Source organism: Tenrec ecaudatus, chromosome 2 (assembly GCF_050624435.1).
Source record: "Tenrec ecaudatus isolate mTenEca1 chromosome 2, mTenEca1.hap1, whole genome shotgun sequence".
Lineage (NCBI taxonomy): Eukaryota > Metazoa > Chordata > Mammalia > Afrosoricida > Tenrecidae > Tenrec > Tenrec ecaudatus.
Genome location: NC_134531.1, coordinates 104636355 through 104653284, shown reverse-complemented (window position 1 = coordinate 104653284; position 16930 = coordinate 104636355). Strand labels below are relative to the sequence as shown.

Sequence of the window (16930 nt, the reverse complement as noted above, 5' to 3'; positions counted from 1 at the left end):
GAATTTTGTACAACTGTTTGCTTCAAGAATGCTTCTGTGTTTATCAGGAATTAAAACCATTTCTTTTAAGCAGTATATTCATTGACATGAGGCATCCTAAAAAACAACATCCTTTAAAATATATACAATACCTATAAACACATAAATATGTTTCTCTAAATTTAAGTAATAATTCAATGAATCCACAAGAATCTCTCAATTAGGGCACGGAAAATTCAAATAAGGAAATTAATACTCTAGGCATTTATTACATTATTTTCATCAAGCTTAAGTAGTTACATTATCTTCAATATTATTGTGTTTGGTTTAGTGCTATTTTTTTGGTTCTGACTCATACAGAACCTATATACGACAGAGAAAAACATGGTATGGGACAACCTCATAATCAGTCTTTTGTTTTTGTCCATTGTTACAGGCACAATATCATTCTAGCTCTTTGAGAGTCTTCCTCTTTTTCTTTGCCTATATTATATTGATAGATAAATGTAGATTTGTGAAGTCACTGAAATTTAAATTGCAGGCTTTACAACAAGGAAAGTAAAATCAGCTTGTCTGTGTTTTCTCTCTAGAGCCAAATGAATGACTTAGCTCCTCAAAACACATGCCACTGTCAGTGAAAACCTGAGGCTTTTTGTTTCTTTAATGAAAAGCATTATGAGATAGTAACATCAGCTATCAACTCTTAAGGTAGCAATAAACAGGTGATATATGAATGTTCCTTTGTGAAAGAGAAAAAGATTTTTCTCTTTGGATCAATATAGCTTCATGACCAAGCCAAAATCAGCATGTAGTGTCTTAAATAAAACAGACCTCCCAAAATGGAATCCTTTGCAGAGTTGGGGGTGAGGGAAGGGAGACCTTTAACCCCCAGCCTCACCACAAAAGAGGAAAGGTACTTTTATAGTCCCTATGGGTCTATTTAGTGTGTCTTCCTGCTTGGGGAATGTTCTGATCCTAAATTCTGCCATGTCAATAGATGTCTATTTTCCCACCCTGAGGGTTTTACAAGCAAGGTAGTTGTGAAGCATTCAAATGGGGTGGGAATGCTGGAATATTTGGGTGAGTCCAGGTTAGAGTTTCCTGGCCTTGATCCTCCTGCCTGGGAAGCATCAAGGGAAGATTGTACCCGGCCTGCTCTTGGCGACTCTCTGGGCCTTTAAAGGAAAACATCCCACTTCCAGGTGAGTAAATCATGCCTTTCCCGTGGCTCAAATGGGATTTTTTTCTTTCTTTTTTGGTTTTACTCCAAGGCCTATTAATCTGACAATGCAATAAATCCTTCCACTGAGGTGTTCACTTGGTGCCCGTTACTAATGTGCATGCTTTTTAAACACCCAAACTTAATGATTTCAAATAACGCTGCCTGGTTAAAACCACATTTCATCGCTTTCCCCACCCAAAACAAACCCTGTTTTGGATAGTGCTTATTTACAGAATCAGGATAATGATGATACATGCATACATGAACATCACAATTTAGTGACACTCCGATGTTTCTGAGAAGGGCAGGCTGAATGCCGGAGAAAGGAGAACCCTACTGACCGGATGCTGACACAGAAAGAAAAGATTTGAAGACACTGGGATAAACAACTGTGCTCATGCTAGTGGATCCCCCACCTTTATTTTTAGCTATACTGTAGTAGTACATTGTTCACTGTTTTGCTAAGGATGTTGTGTAAAATCCAAGTATGTATTATAAAACATCTGTATAAAATTATTCTGAAAAAAAAAAAACTCAAAGGGGGAACTGATCACAAGGATCTACATATAACCTCCTCTCTGGGGGATGGACAACAGGAAAGTGGGTGAAGGGAGACGTCGGACAGTGTAAGATATGACAAAATCATAATAATTTGTAAATTATCAAGGGTTCTTGAGAAAGAGGGGAAGGGGGAGGGAATAAATGAGGAGCTGTGATACCAAGGGCTCAAGCAGAAAGCAAATGTTTTGAGAATGATGATGGAAACAAATGTACAAATGCACATGACACAATGGATGTATGTATGGATTGTGATAAGAGTTGTATGAGCCTCCAATAAAATGATCAATAAATAAATAAATAACAGGCATGACAATTGTTTGTTAAAAAGACAACTATGTTTCAATAGAGTATATATATCTGGTTATAATTTAACTATCATCTAAGTTTCTATTTTCTTTTTTTTTCAGGAAATAGCGTGAACACAGTCCCCCACTACCACAAATTATGCAGTCGAGTTTCCCACATTTGGGGAAATCGCAGTGGTCAGCACATCCAGAGTGCAATGGATAAGCCTCGCCCTGGGAAAATCACCTTCGTGATCACGGTATCTCCCCTGCCAGGTAAGTATTTAAGTTTCTATTTTCTTTTTAACAAAGCTGGCTTGTGAGTCCTTTGAGGAAAGTGAAAAAGAAAAAAAAATGTTTGAAAACACAACTAAGTCATTTACATGTAGATCCCCAAGATCGGTTCTTCCTTTCTACACCTCCTTCCCTCCCGGTGTTGCCACTTCCCACCGCTGGTCCTGAGGGGTTCATCCGTCCTAGATTCCCTGTGCCTCCAGATCCCTACTGCACTGCTGTGCATCCTCTGGTCTAACCAAGTCCGCAAGGTAGAATTTGGATCATGATAATTGGGAGGGGAGGAAGCGTTCAAGAACTAGAGAAAGGTTTTTAGGTTCATTGTTACATTGAACGCTGAGTGACTCATCTCCTCCCCACTACCCCTCTTCAAGGGATGTCCAGCTGTCTACAGATGGGCATTGGGTCCCCATCAGGCACTCCCCCTCTTTCACTGTGATGTGATCCCCCCCCCGCCTTTGTTGTTTGAAACCTGGTCCCCTCTGCACATCACGATCACACATGTTGGTGTGCTGCTTCCATGAGGGCTTTGTTGCTTCCGGGCTACATGGCCGCTTGTTTACTTTCAAGCCTTTAAGTCCCCGGATGCTATATCTCTCAATAGCCTGGCACCATCAGCCTTCTTCACCACACTTGCTTATGCACACATTCGTCTTCAGCGTTTATGTGAGGAAGGTGATCGGACAATGCTGGCTTTTGTTTGTTGATGTCTGCTACCTGGTCCATTCAACACCTTGTATTTTCTTAGGCTGTGTGCTTCTTTTCTGCGGGCTTTGTTGCTTCCGAGCTAGATGGCTGTTTGTTTGCCTTCAAGACTTTAAGACCCCAGATGCTATATCTTTTTGATAGCCAGGCACCATCAGCTTTCTTCACCACGTTTGCTTATGCACAAGTCTGTCTTCAGTGATCATGTCGGGAAGATGGGTATCATGAAATGTCCGTTTAGCTGGGCAAGGTGCGATTGTATTGAGGGAGTTTGCATGAGGAGGCCCAATGTCCACCTGCTACCTACTACTGAACCTATAAATATATGCACATAGGTCTATTTCCCCCTTAGTCATAAATATGTTTACATCTGTACATGTCTGTATTTAGGCTTCTCTGTATGCCCTTTGCCTCCTACTCCTTTCCTCTATTTCCTTACGCTTTCCTCCTGTCCCACAACCATGTTCAGCCTTCATTCTGGTTTCAGTAATTCCTCTCCGTTACCTTGCCCTTGGTCACTCCCTACCAGTCCTCCATATATTCTACATCAGCTCTGAACATCCACATAGTCACCTTGTTCATGGCCATCGTTCACTTGGTATCCAGGTGTTTGGAAAGCTAAATATTAGGGAGAAGCCAATATTTCTTGTTTGAATATATACTCATGTAATAAATTTTAAATTAGAATAATATCTCATGAATTATGTGCTTTTTAATATTCATCAATGAATTACAGAGAAGTCAGCAATCATCTAACTTCTGTAATATTAATGAATATCAAATATATGATAGGTAATAGTTTATGTTTATAACCTTTTCACTCTTTATCATCTAATGATGTCTTCTCTGATCAATAAGCATAATTTTAAGACATTGAGAGAACAGAAAATTAGGGTTTATAAAATAGAAAATTCTCAGATCTTGAATATTGAAAGCAAAATCACCATTCAAAGACATAGGTCCTTCTTTGGTATTATTTATGTATTGCTCAACTTTCACATGCATCCAAAGCAATTGAAAATACCTTGGCATGGGTTAGGAACTCCTTAGTCCCCAAAAATGATATCTTGTTTTTGAATACATTAGGAGGACTTTTCACAACAGATTTCCCAATGCAAAAGATCATTTGATTTCTTAATTGCTGCTTCCATAAGTGTTAACTATGAATCTGAGTAAAATTACATCTTTAATTTTAATATTTTCTCCAATCACCATGATGTTGATAATTGGTTCACTTGTGATTATATATCAGTGTATTCCACACTTAACACAGCTCTCTGTGTTATTTCTTTAGCAGGAAGTGCTTTCTATGCAACAAGCATACAAATTTAGCAAATGTTTATACAGATTATTTTACAACTATCCTTTATTAGAATCTTTTGTTTTTTCATACTTAGATATTTGAATGTACAAATATTTCATGAATCCTTTCCTCATATGTAGGACTCCAGACTGAACCAATTCACTGATGAGTGATCTATTAATGAATCTTTAGTGTTATATTAATTCTTTAGTGATATATTAATGAATCGTCAAACATAGCCAGGCAATGTTTATGTTCAATGAGTTTTAAGAAGATATTTTAAGGTTTGAATAAAATGAATGTAATACAAAAACTCTAAAGCACATAAAAATAAAGTTTATGATACTATCAGAGGAACATTGGACCAAATTTATAGACAGCCCCTGGAAACACAGACCAGGTGCCATAGACTAGTGGGACACTGGACCCTGTTTTTCAGAGTGCACAATATAATTCAAAGGACTTACCACAGGGAATTCATGTGGAAACCCCTCTAGGTGAACTGGACTCTACCTCAAACTTACCTGGAGCCTGAGACTTACGGTTGAATCTCTATATGGTGTGTGAAGAAGCAGAAGGCAGATCTATCAAGAGTAAAGGACTGTCAGTGGGCAGACTACCATATATTTAATACTTCAATGTTCTAATTGCTTTATTAAAATATATATTAATCAGGTAGACCTGGGTTTGTCACTGTCATTGAATATTCTTGTAAGTTTTGCCTGGCCACCAATTCCCATTGTTTGTATAAACAGTTTATAGTCACTGAAGAATTTAATAAATAATCCATGTATTGTGATTTGTATCTAACCTACACTTGTTTAATCTCCTCTCCTCAATTATGTCTTTGATATAAAACCATAGGCTAAATCAAAGGCATTATAAACAGAAGGAGATTATGCTTCAGGAAGATTATTGATAATGTTCTCTAGCATAAAATAAGATGTCTCTAAGCTGACCCCCTACCATATTTGATCAAATAAAAGCTGACTCATAGGAGCCTCTGCTTTCCAAGTCTATAGCTGTTTACAGAATTAGAAAGCCCACTCTTTCTCCTGCGGTGTTGCTGGTGGTTTTGAACTGCTGTCCATGGGGCTCACAGTCTAATATGTAACCACTACACCATAAGAGCATATAGAAGACATAGCTGCAGGAATGGGTTTGGGGCTCAAATTTAAACCTAGCTCCAATCTAAGAACAATTAATCTTATGACAGAGCCCTGCTTGATACTCCTTCTCATAAAGACAATAGGGAAGATATGGGTTCCACAGCAAAGTGTGGTGAAGAAACTAGATGATTCCGAGCTATCAGAAAAATAGCATTTGGGGTCTTAAAAGCTTGTTTTAAAACAAGCAGACATCTTAGTGAGATATAAACTAAACCCTCAAGGAAAAAGCACACCAGCCATGGATTCTAAATAATATAAGCCAAATGTAAAGGAGGGAATGGTATCAGAGCTTAAATTGTGAAATTCTGGTTTGCAGAAGCTTATGGATGAGAGTGGAAACCAAACATACATCTGTAAGATTTACACATAGGCTAAGGCTCAGGTGATTTCCCTCTGATCATACTCTATGAGGGATGGGAATAACCTGATTATCAGACAGAGTATTGCAGACATGATTATAGTTGATTAAAAGTGAACATCTGATTCGAATGCTTAAAACATAATATCTGATTTGAAGGGATAAAATCTAAAACATAATATATGATCTGATTCCCTATTTGACACATCTAAAGGTACTTACAGTTAAAAAAAGACAAGTGTGGTGAATACATCTGGACGGAACCTCTAGGAAAGTCCCTCTGAACATGGACCAGCCATGCTCTGTATGCAGAGTAGATTGGAAAGTGTATTACGTTACAGATGTAACTAGGCTGAAATTCTGGACCTTATCATTTATTTTCCCTTTGAACACATTTTAAGTTCCCTCTGGTCTTCCATATGTTCTATTTTCTTTCAAACTTTTTATCTCTGTTGTGTTATGGTTGGTAGCATTCTTGATATTCTGTTATGTTTTTTCTATAATTTTGGTGTATGAAACCCAGGATTGGTGAACATATGGAGACAATCACTGTATTAGGAGTTCCTGGAGGGCACAGCATGGGAGGCTGGGGGGAAATGGGGGCTAATAATGAAGAGTATAAGTAGGAAGAAAAGGTTCTACAACTGATTGTGAGAGCGATTGTACAAAGCTTCTCAATATGACTGGATTTTGTCCTCATAAAATGGTATACACATAAATATGTATTACAATATATACTTTATGTACATACCTACATATCTATATATTATATGCATTGAATTAAGTATATGTTACAAAAGTAATGTGCATATACAAGTGAGAGGGGTATATAATTCATAATATATACTAATTCTACTCAAGGTGATGTAGCAGTTACAGACTGGGCTGTGATTCATATGGTAGGCAGTTTAAAACCACCCGCTGCTCCACAGGAGAAAGGCTGGGCTGTGTATTTCCATAAACAGTTACAGTCTCAGAAAACCACAGAGGGTTGCCATGAGTCAGCATTGACTTGATGACAGTGAATGAAGCTTCACAAATACATGTTCAGATATTTCATGATCTTAATACTGTCTTGTTTGTTTTGTTTTTCTAAATGCTTATAGTTTAGAGAAGACTTCACTAAATGACAAGGGAGGAAAATATTTATAGACCCACATGATGCCTTATCATCTCTCAATCTAGCCTGTATTTAATCTTCATTATTGTTGCTCAGTGCTTTGGTGTCCATTGAGACCACTAGGAACCTTGGGCACAGCACAAGGAAACACCACTCCATCTTGTGGCCTTCTCACAATATTTCTCCTGCTTGAGGTCAAGCCATCGTCTTGAGAGCCTTCCTGTTTTTAGTGCCCCTCCAATTCACAACAGATGACATCCTTCTCCAAGAACTGTTCCCCTCGGCAGCATATTTAAATTATTGAAGACCAAGTCTTGCCATCCTTGGCTCTGAAAAGCACACTGGCTGTACTTCTTCCCAGACAGACAGCTTTGTCCTTTCAGCAGTTCCTGGCACTTTCAATGTTCTTCTCAAGAAAGTCAATTCAAATGCATCGATTCTCCTTTGGTCTTCCTAATTCAATGGTCAACTTTCATATGCATATGAAAAAACTGGAAAATACCAGGTCTTGCACCAAGCACAGCTTAATCCTCAAAAGCAAATTTCTTGCTTTTCCCTTCTCTTAGGAGGTTTCGTTCAGCAGGTTTACCTGCTGCAACATGGCTTTTGATTTCTGAACTGCTGCTTCCATGACCATTTCTTGTTAGACAAAATCCTTGAAAATTTCAGAGATTTCCCCATTTATGTTACCTCGTGGTTTAGTTGTGAGTAATTCAGTCTTCTTTACATTGAGTTTCAATCCATGCTGAAGGTAGCAATCCTTGATCTTCATTGTCAAGTTCATCAAGTCCCCCTCACTTCCAGCAAGCAAGGTTGTATCATCTGTATATCACAGGTTGTTAAAAAAACCTTCTGCTGTTCCTCATACCACATTCTTTTTCATATAATACAGCTTCCCTGATTATTTGCTCAGCATTTAGATTGAATATGTATGGTAAAAGGATACAGCTCTGGCACACACCTTTTCCTGATTTTTAAACCATGTAATATGTCCTTGTTCTTTTTTTTTTATATTTCCTTGTTCTATTCACATAATTGCCCCTTGATCCATCTATAAATTGCGCATGAACACAAAGTAGTATTTTTGAATTCCCACTCTTTTAAAGCATATCCATACTTCTTTTTGATTCTCACAGTCATATTCCTTGGCATAGTCAATAATACACAAGCAAACTGCTTTCTGGTATTCTCCAGAAATGGCTTTGAGCTGAGATCCCTCTGACACCAGCACAGATAGCCTTTATTCGAATGCTTCTGAATCTGGCCAGAATCTCTGGAAGTTCCCTGACAATGTACTGCTCCAACCACTATTGGATGATTTTCAGGAAAATTTTACCTTCATATGATATCAATGATGTTGTTCTATAATATGAGTACTCGGTTGTGTCACCTTTCTTTGGAATAGGTACAAATAAGGAAACCTTCCTGTCAGTAAGCCAAGTAGCTGTCATCCCTATATCCTGGCATAGAAAAGTTAGTCTCTCAAGTGCTTCATAAGCGTATTGATTTCTATTATTATTCCATAAATTTATAGGCCCTTGTTTTTTGGCTAATGCTCTCAGTGCAACTTGAACTTCTTTCTTCACCGCAATTGGTCCTTGATCAAACTCTACCTCCTCAGATGGCGACATAATGGCTTTTTTGTACAGTCACTGCGTATTTTTGGCTATCTGCTTTGGATGCTTCTTGCACCATTCAATATTTTGGACATAGATTCTTTTAATATTGAAACTTGAAGCCAGAATTTATTCTAGAGTTTTTCAGTTTCAGATTTACTGAGCAGGTTCTTCTTTTTTGGTATTCTGACCCTAAGTCTTTGAAAATTTCATTAAATAGTTGACTTAGTCTTCTCGAGGAGTCCTTTGAAAGTTTTGATTTAGCTCTTTAACTTGATAATTCCTTCCAGTTGCTTCAGGTACTCTCAGACTAAGAGCAACCTTCAAAGGCTGCTCTGACATCCACTGCGATCTTTTCTTCTCCTCTTTTTAACAACCCTTTTCTTTCTTCATGAAGGGTGTCCTTGATGTCCTACCAGAGCTCATCAGCTTTTCCCTCATCAATGTTCAATGAGTCAAATGTGCTACTGAGATGATCCAGCAACTCAGGGGGCATAAACTCAATGCCATATGTTGGCTCCTGTGAACTTGTTTTAAATTTCTTCCGCTTTAACCTGAATTTATATATGAGCAATTGATGATCTAGTCCACAGTCAGCCAAGGGCCTGGTTTTAGCTGCTGATATTGAACACCTTTGTCTTCTCTTACCACAGATATGTCAATTAGATTTCTGTGTATTCCATCTGGAGAAGTTTATGTGCTGTTCAAAAATGGTATTTGCTATTAACAACTCATCGGTCTTGGAAAATTCTATTATGTGATCTACAGTTTCATTTCTATCAGCAAACCATATTTTCTAACTACTGTGCCTTCCTCTTTGTTACAAACTTTCTTATAACCAATAATTATCAATGCATCTTGATTACATATTTTATCAATATCTGACTGAAGATAGTGATAGAATTCTTCAATTTCTTCATCACAACTACATTTATGTTTGGTGCATGAATTGGCATAATAGTTTTATCAGCTGGATTTTCTTGAAGGTGGATGAATATAATGCTATCACAGAGAAAGGTACTTCACTTTTGAAGTGAATGCAATTCTTTTGTCAAAAACCTTTTTGACCATGAATGAAAAGTCAAATGCTAGAAACTAAATAGCTAGAATTTTAAATAGCATCAGGGTTACCCAAGGTTAACAGGTTTCTTTGGTTTTATAATCATCAGCATAATAAATCATATGATTTTCTGACTCAAAATGGCCAATACCAATCCACTTCAGCTCATGGATGCAAACAATTGTCTTAGATTCATACTTCACATATTCCAAGTTCAGATTATTAGCAGGCTTTTGCTGCTGTTTTACTTTACCTTGAGTCCTGCTCCGCCAGCCAATGAAGACCCCCAAGGCTCCACTGCCACAGGTTTCACCCCTTTCATACCACCATGGCAGATTCTACTTGGGGAAACCAGTTCCTTTCAGTCACATTCTAAGTGCCCTCTAACCTGAGGGGTGCTTACTTAGGCACTATCTCTGAAAATGCTCTGCTTCCACTTATCACAATGCAATCAAACATAAGAACAATTATGAGGACAGCTTTGGATTGGAGGAGCTTCTTTCTGTTGTACAGAGGGTCACAACGAGTCAGAACAGACTCAATGGCACCTAACGACAACATATATATGTATACTAGTTGTCTGAGAGTTTGGCATACTGGAGTGGCTTGTCTGTTACTGTGATGCTAGACACTAAAGAACCAGTATTTTAAATAGCAGCATGGCCACCCAAGGTCAACAGGTTGCTTTAGAGCTTTCAGACTCAGACTAGAACAGCCCCGCAGGCTCGAAGCCCCTCCAAACACTACTGGGGAAGAGCTGCCTCTAAAAAGGAGAGTCGACCATAATGCTGTGATACAATTAGAATATCTGGGCCTTCATCTACTGTTAAAGTATGACTCCAAATAAGCTGGAACTGATGAAAACATCCATTGATAATTGGAACATGAAATGTATGTCTATGCATCTAGGGAACCTGGAAGTCATCATAAATAAAAGGGCACATATAAACATCAGTACACTAGCCATTAGTGAGGTGAATTAGAGGGTTATGAACAATTTGAATCAGACAATCATGATTTACTATTCAAGGAATAGTAAATTCAAAGGCAATGGCCTCAAATTCATCATCAAAAAGAATTTTTCAAAATTTATCATGAAATATAATGTTAACTACTTTAGGATAATATCTACATGCCTCCAAGGAATAATATAACTATTATTCAAATTCACACACTATGAGAACTGCTGATGAATAAAATAAACAATTTTACCAATGTCTTTAGTCTAAAATGATCAAAATGCATTGATAATTATTGTTAATTGGAGTGGAAAATTGGAAAGAAACAATGAATATTAATTGGAAAATAAGGGCTTAGTTATACAAATGAAGCTGATAACCACATGGCAAAATTTTCTAAGACCAATGACTTCTTCACTATAAATATCTTTCTCAAGAAAATAAAAAATGATGGTGTACATGGTCCTTCCCACATGGGATACATAGGAACAAAATTGACTACTTCTGTGTGAATACCCTGTCAAGAAGCTCAAAATTATTAGCCCAAACCAAGTCAGGAGCCAACTGTGGGACAGACAATCAATTGCCCAACTGTAAATTCAAGAATAAAATGAAAACAAATCTGAGCATGCTAAAATATGACCTTGCGTATATTACTCCTGCACTTTGAGAACACCTTAAGAAAGAGACTTGCAGCATTGGACACAAATGAAGACCCAATGAGTTATGTTAAATGAAAAAAAAACCATGAACACAACACATGGAACGGGAATAGAGATACTAAAAGTGTAGGGGAAAGGGGAAAAGAAGTGAGGAGGGGGATAGGGAGAGAAAAAAGGAGGAGCTGATCCCAAGGGTTCAATGGAAAGTAAATGTCTAGAAAATAATGATGGAATATATGTACGAATATGTCGGATACAATTGATGTACGGTTTGAACAAGAGTTGTGAGAGCCCCCAAGAAAAAGTAAAGTATTATATTGAAATATGTCAAGAGTAAAAAATGGAATAGAAAGCGAAGAAGGAATAATGAGCTCTGCTTACCATATGCAAAAATAACAGAAAACAGAATCCAAGCTTTGACGTGCAATCTAGAAGGACTCTAAGAGCAAATCTGATGCAGGAAACAGCCAAAGATGTTGAAAGAAATACAGTTGCTGTAGCATAAAGAATTGATCCACGTTCAACAATTTCAAGAGATAGTATATGATCAACAACCAATAGTGTTGAAGAAAGAACGCGGGCTGCACTGAAGACATTCACTAACAACAAGTCCTAAGAAACTGATATAATATAATCCCATGTAATATATTTCAACAAGAAAATGAAGCACTGGAAGCACAAAATAATTTATACCAAGAAATTTGAAGAGAAGCGATTTGGTCAACAAAGTGGAAGAGATTCACATTTGTGTCCATTCCAAAGAAAATTATTCAATAGAATTCAGAATTGGCAAAAAATTCTATTCATTGTAAACTTTCTGAGAGCAATCCGATGATCGTTACAGCAGTACGTAGGCAGTGCACTGCCAGAACAAGGTGTGGCGCAATAAATAGCATTGCCGATTTGAGATGGGTCTTGGCTGAAATAAATACCAGAAAGATTTCTACGTGTATTTTGTTGGCAAGACAAAAACATTCAACTCTGTGGGTCATAAAACATGAATAATATTGAGAACAATTCATCGTGCTCCTATGGATCAAAAAGCAGTGTTTGAACAGAACAAGAGAATACTGTGTGGCTTAAATAAATATGTGTATCTTTTCATCATACTTATTCAATTTGTATATGGAGCAAATAAGTACATGGCAACAGGACTGAAGGAAAGCTTGCTCAAAACTTGCAATATGCATGTATCACTACCTGGTTTGTCAAAACAAAACATGGAAGCTCTTGCTGATGAAGATCAGAGACTGTAGGAAGCCCTCAGTATTACAACTGAATGTAAAGACCAAAGTCTCACAACCCAACAAATAGACAATACCATGAGGACATGGGGGACATATGGAAATTTTCAATGGTTTACATTTGTTGGGAAGTAGTCAAGAAATCAAATGACTTATTGTATCGGGAAAATATGCTGGACCAGGCCTCTTTAAAGTATTTAAGGACACAGATGTCACTGTAAAGACTTAGCCGCACCTGACCTGAGCCACGGTATATCCTATTGCTTCCCATGCATAGGACAGTTGGAAAATGAATAAGGAAAGCTGTGGAATAATGTATGCATTTGAATCAACATACTAGCCTAACAGAACAAACCAATATGTCTTGAAAGAAGTATAGTCAGGGTGTTCCTTCCAATTAAAGTTGGCGAGGCTTTGTATCACATATTTTGGATACATTATCAGGAGTGACTAGTCCCTGGAAAAGGACACCGTTCTTAGTATCTCAGAAGGTCAGATCGACACACACAGTGGCTGAAACAATAGGCTCAAATGTAGCAAGGAGTATGAGGATGGCACAGGGCCTGGCAGTGTTTTGTTCTGTTGTAGAGCAGGTTGCTATGAGTCAGAGCTGACTTTTGGCACCAAACAACAACACATATATAGTAGTTGCTTATATACAGTTTATATTCTTAAAATAAAAATAGTTTAACAGTGATTGTGTAATATTAAAATTGTGCAATTTTATAGTTTAAAGTTGTGAAATAACTCTATATACATTGAGCTCAAGTTGCAAATCTGAAGAATATGTATATATACATTTTTCATATTTATCTTGCTAATGTGTCATTTCACTTAACTATTATGAAATCTCAACATGACATATAATGGGTTTTATTATTTTCTTTTTGCAAAAAATCAGTCAACAGGAATATATTCTTCCTAAAAACTCAGTTAAGTATGTTTATACTATTTTCTTTTGTAGCGAGATTAATCTCTTCATGACAGTTAACAAGTGATATTTTTGCAACAATGTGCTACAAAAATCTATGAATATTCTTGAATTAAGTTTTCAGATATAACTAATAAAAATACACCTTCAATGCAACATTTGCTTCAGTCTTGTTATATTAGATTTCTATTTATGTTCAGATCTAAGAAAGCTTTATTCTTCTGATCAAAATTAACTTTTTAAAATGAGCTTGGCCTATCTGAATATATTTTTCATGAACTAATAGCATTTTAACTAAAGAATACTTCTTATAGGTTGAGAATAATATTTAGTTATATGTCACTAAAATGATAGCTATTAATTTTTTTTGCTACATTAAAAACTAAAATATGTTTTCATTGATGTTTATAAATTGATTCTGCCATGTGTACCTGGCAAAGTAATTAAAATTTTAAATTACATACGTGCTTTTATTAATGTCCTCTATTTGAAAGTTGGCAGAAACAAAGGCAGTCTGTAATAAATGAAAAATGACTGGAAGTGAAATTAACAGTTACTGTTAAAGAAAATTTTGAATAATTGGATTGCTGCAACAACAGACGGGGCTGCCCTCAAATCTATTAAACTTTCCATCCCTAAAAGTACTCAGACAGAGGGTAGATGACCTTCGATTCAAGTTACTCCAGATGACACTCATGAATCCGGTAAAGATACTATGTCCTCGGATACTTGGATATCTATTTTATCTTTTCAACTAAAGTTAGTTTTTCTATCACTTCATTAACCACAGAATGATGGTGACATAAAAAAATGAAGAATGATAAGACATCATTGGCTTTTAAATATAGAAAGACATTAAGTAATAATGATAATACATTTAAAGAAGAGTCATTGGTGTTTTTCCTTAAAGCTGTTATCTTCAGTTTGGTTCTATAAAGCAGCAAAACCAGTGAAACTCATAAATATATACGCAGAGAAATTTCCCTTAAGGAAATGGCTCTCAAGTTTCAGGTCTTCTGGTCAGATGTCAGGTTGGAGGCATATACTGACTCATCTAGCTGCACAGGATGATGAAATTAAGACCAGCAGGCCATCAGGCGGGCTGCTGATTGCAGAGGAGAATGAATCATAGGTCAGCTGGGGTATAAGAGGTTGTTGGTCCTCAGGCTGCAAAGGCTACACACTCCCAGGTTCAACAGATAAAACAGCAAACCCTGGCCCAAGTCCTAAAATCCAGAGGTCAGATTATGACCTAAAAACAGGACCCGGATCCAGCAAAAAGCAAATGAGATTTTCCAGTGTCTACTTATGTAGGGAAGACTGAAGATAAATTGATTCTTTTGAACCATGGTGTTGGAGAATATCAAAGATACCATCATGGACTATCACAAGAACAAACAGATCTGTCATGGTAAACCTACAACCACAATGCGCCTTAGAAGCCAGAATGGAAAGACTTCACCTCACAGACATTGGACATGTTATCAGCAAAGACCAGTCCTTGGAGAAGGCCATAATGCTTGACAAATTGAAGGGGGAGATAAAAAAGCAAGAGCTTCAATAAGATGGATTGACACAATGACAGATCTAGAGCTTCAGACATGTTTTCTTCTGTGTACATAAAGTTTCTATGAGGCAGAATCGACTTGAAGAAACCTGAAAACACATATGTTGGAAGGACGCACCATTCTCAAGAAAATTCCTTTTTGATTGATTAGCTACTCATAGTAGATCTCACCAAAATGATTCATTTAATATTATTTTTCTGTTCTAGAACTTTACCTAGATTATATTACTTTTAGTCTTCATGTCACTTTAAATTTCTCTTGGTTTTGAAATTTTCTTACATTTTTTCTTGTTTTTTGATTACCTTGATAGTGTTAAGAGGGACCAGTCAGTTATTTTGAAAAAAATTCTTTCACTTTGTATTTGTCTAAAGTTTTCTTCATAATTACACTGAGTTGATGGGTTTGGAGGAGGCTTGGAGATGAAGTGTTATTCTGATCAATGCACACCATATCAAGGACACTGATGTTAACCTTGACCACTTGTCTGAATTATATTTGGCAGGTCCCCTTTTTCTGTATCCGTTGAAAAGAAGCCACTGTTTACAACCGACACCTTAATATTAGGGAGTTAAAATTCCATTTCTTTGAGACATGTATTCCATTGTTTGTTTTAATCCTAGGAAGGTATTTTGAAATGTACTAAAGTTTGAAATATAGTCTCTTCCTCCAATGACTTTCATTAATGATGTTAAATTATAGGAGTCTGATAAATAATGTACTCTGCATTTTTTGAGTTTATTAGCACATTTCTAGTGTTGATTCTTGCAAGGGTGTGGTGTGTCTACATCTCTATCTGCTGCACAAATATGTTTCCTTCCTTTTTCTTTTCTGTACATGACTTTTTCCTTTTTTGATTGCCCAATATATGGAAACAAAGTATTTATGTGTTTCGGTCCTATTTATAACTATTTAACATGATTTTTGTATTGCAGGTTCAAATATCTTGGTCTAGGGGTGGGATCGGGGAGGGAGGGAGAGTGGGGAAAAAAGGGGAAACCGAGCTGATTCCAGGAACCCAAGTGGAAGGTGAATTATGAGAATGACGAGTGCAATGAATGTATAAGGGTGCTTTGCTCAATTTATGTATATACAGATTGTGATAAGAGCTTTATGAGCCCCAATAAAAAGATTAAAAAAAAAAGAATTACAGTCTCACAAACAGAGGCAGTTCTGCCCGCCAAAAAAAAAAAAAGTAACTCTGAAATACACATAATTAAACAAACTGTATAAGACATAACCGTTTAATATATTTTAAATTCTCACGGAATGATATAGTGTATATGTTTTTTCTAATTTTGAGTTTGATATACAGTTTCATTCTTTTAGAAAAAATGTAAAATTCATGATTACTGATTCACCTTAAATGCTAATTAATTTGCTAAAGAAATATTTCTTCAACTCTGTACTGTGCTAGATGATGGGGATAAAATGCTGTACAAAGGTTTTGTGGTTTGATCTCTTTCTTATTATACTTAGAGAGATCAAATTAAATTAAATTAAATATCATAAAATAGTTCTCCATCATCCTTCACTTGTATATATAATCACACAGTTAAATGTAAAATTCACCTGTGACTCTTCCATGGAAAAGACATTGAGATAACATCAAAATCCAGAGAGAGAAGTGAATTATGTAATATGCAAGAAATGAAACAACACAAGCAATAGAGGAGATAGAAATCATACCGTCAAAACAAAACAAAAAGACTGAACATTCTATAGGTTTTTCAAGACGCACCACAATGCAGAGTTTCCTATTAAATCATTTTTGCTTAATGATTTACCCTAGAAAACTGAGAGAGTGGTTTAAGAGGGAGCAATATTTTGAGAAAAAGTGAAAATAGTTTTGTTAGAGTTATAGAGAAGTAAGTAGATTTGAGAGGAATTAGAGTGGC

At 36.5% G+C, this 16930-nt stretch overlaps 1 non-coding gene across 1 annotated transcript; it reads right to left on the bottom strand.

Moving 5' to 3' along the window:
• Positions 1-2166: 2166 nt before the first annotated feature.
• LOC142441579 (U1 spliceosomal RNA) lies at positions 2167-2330 on the bottom strand. Its single transcript, XR_012782947.1, has one exon. It is a non-coding gene; the product is annotated as a U1 spliceosomal RNA (small nuclear RNA).
• Between the last annotated feature and the right edge of the window lie 14600 nt (positions 2331-16930).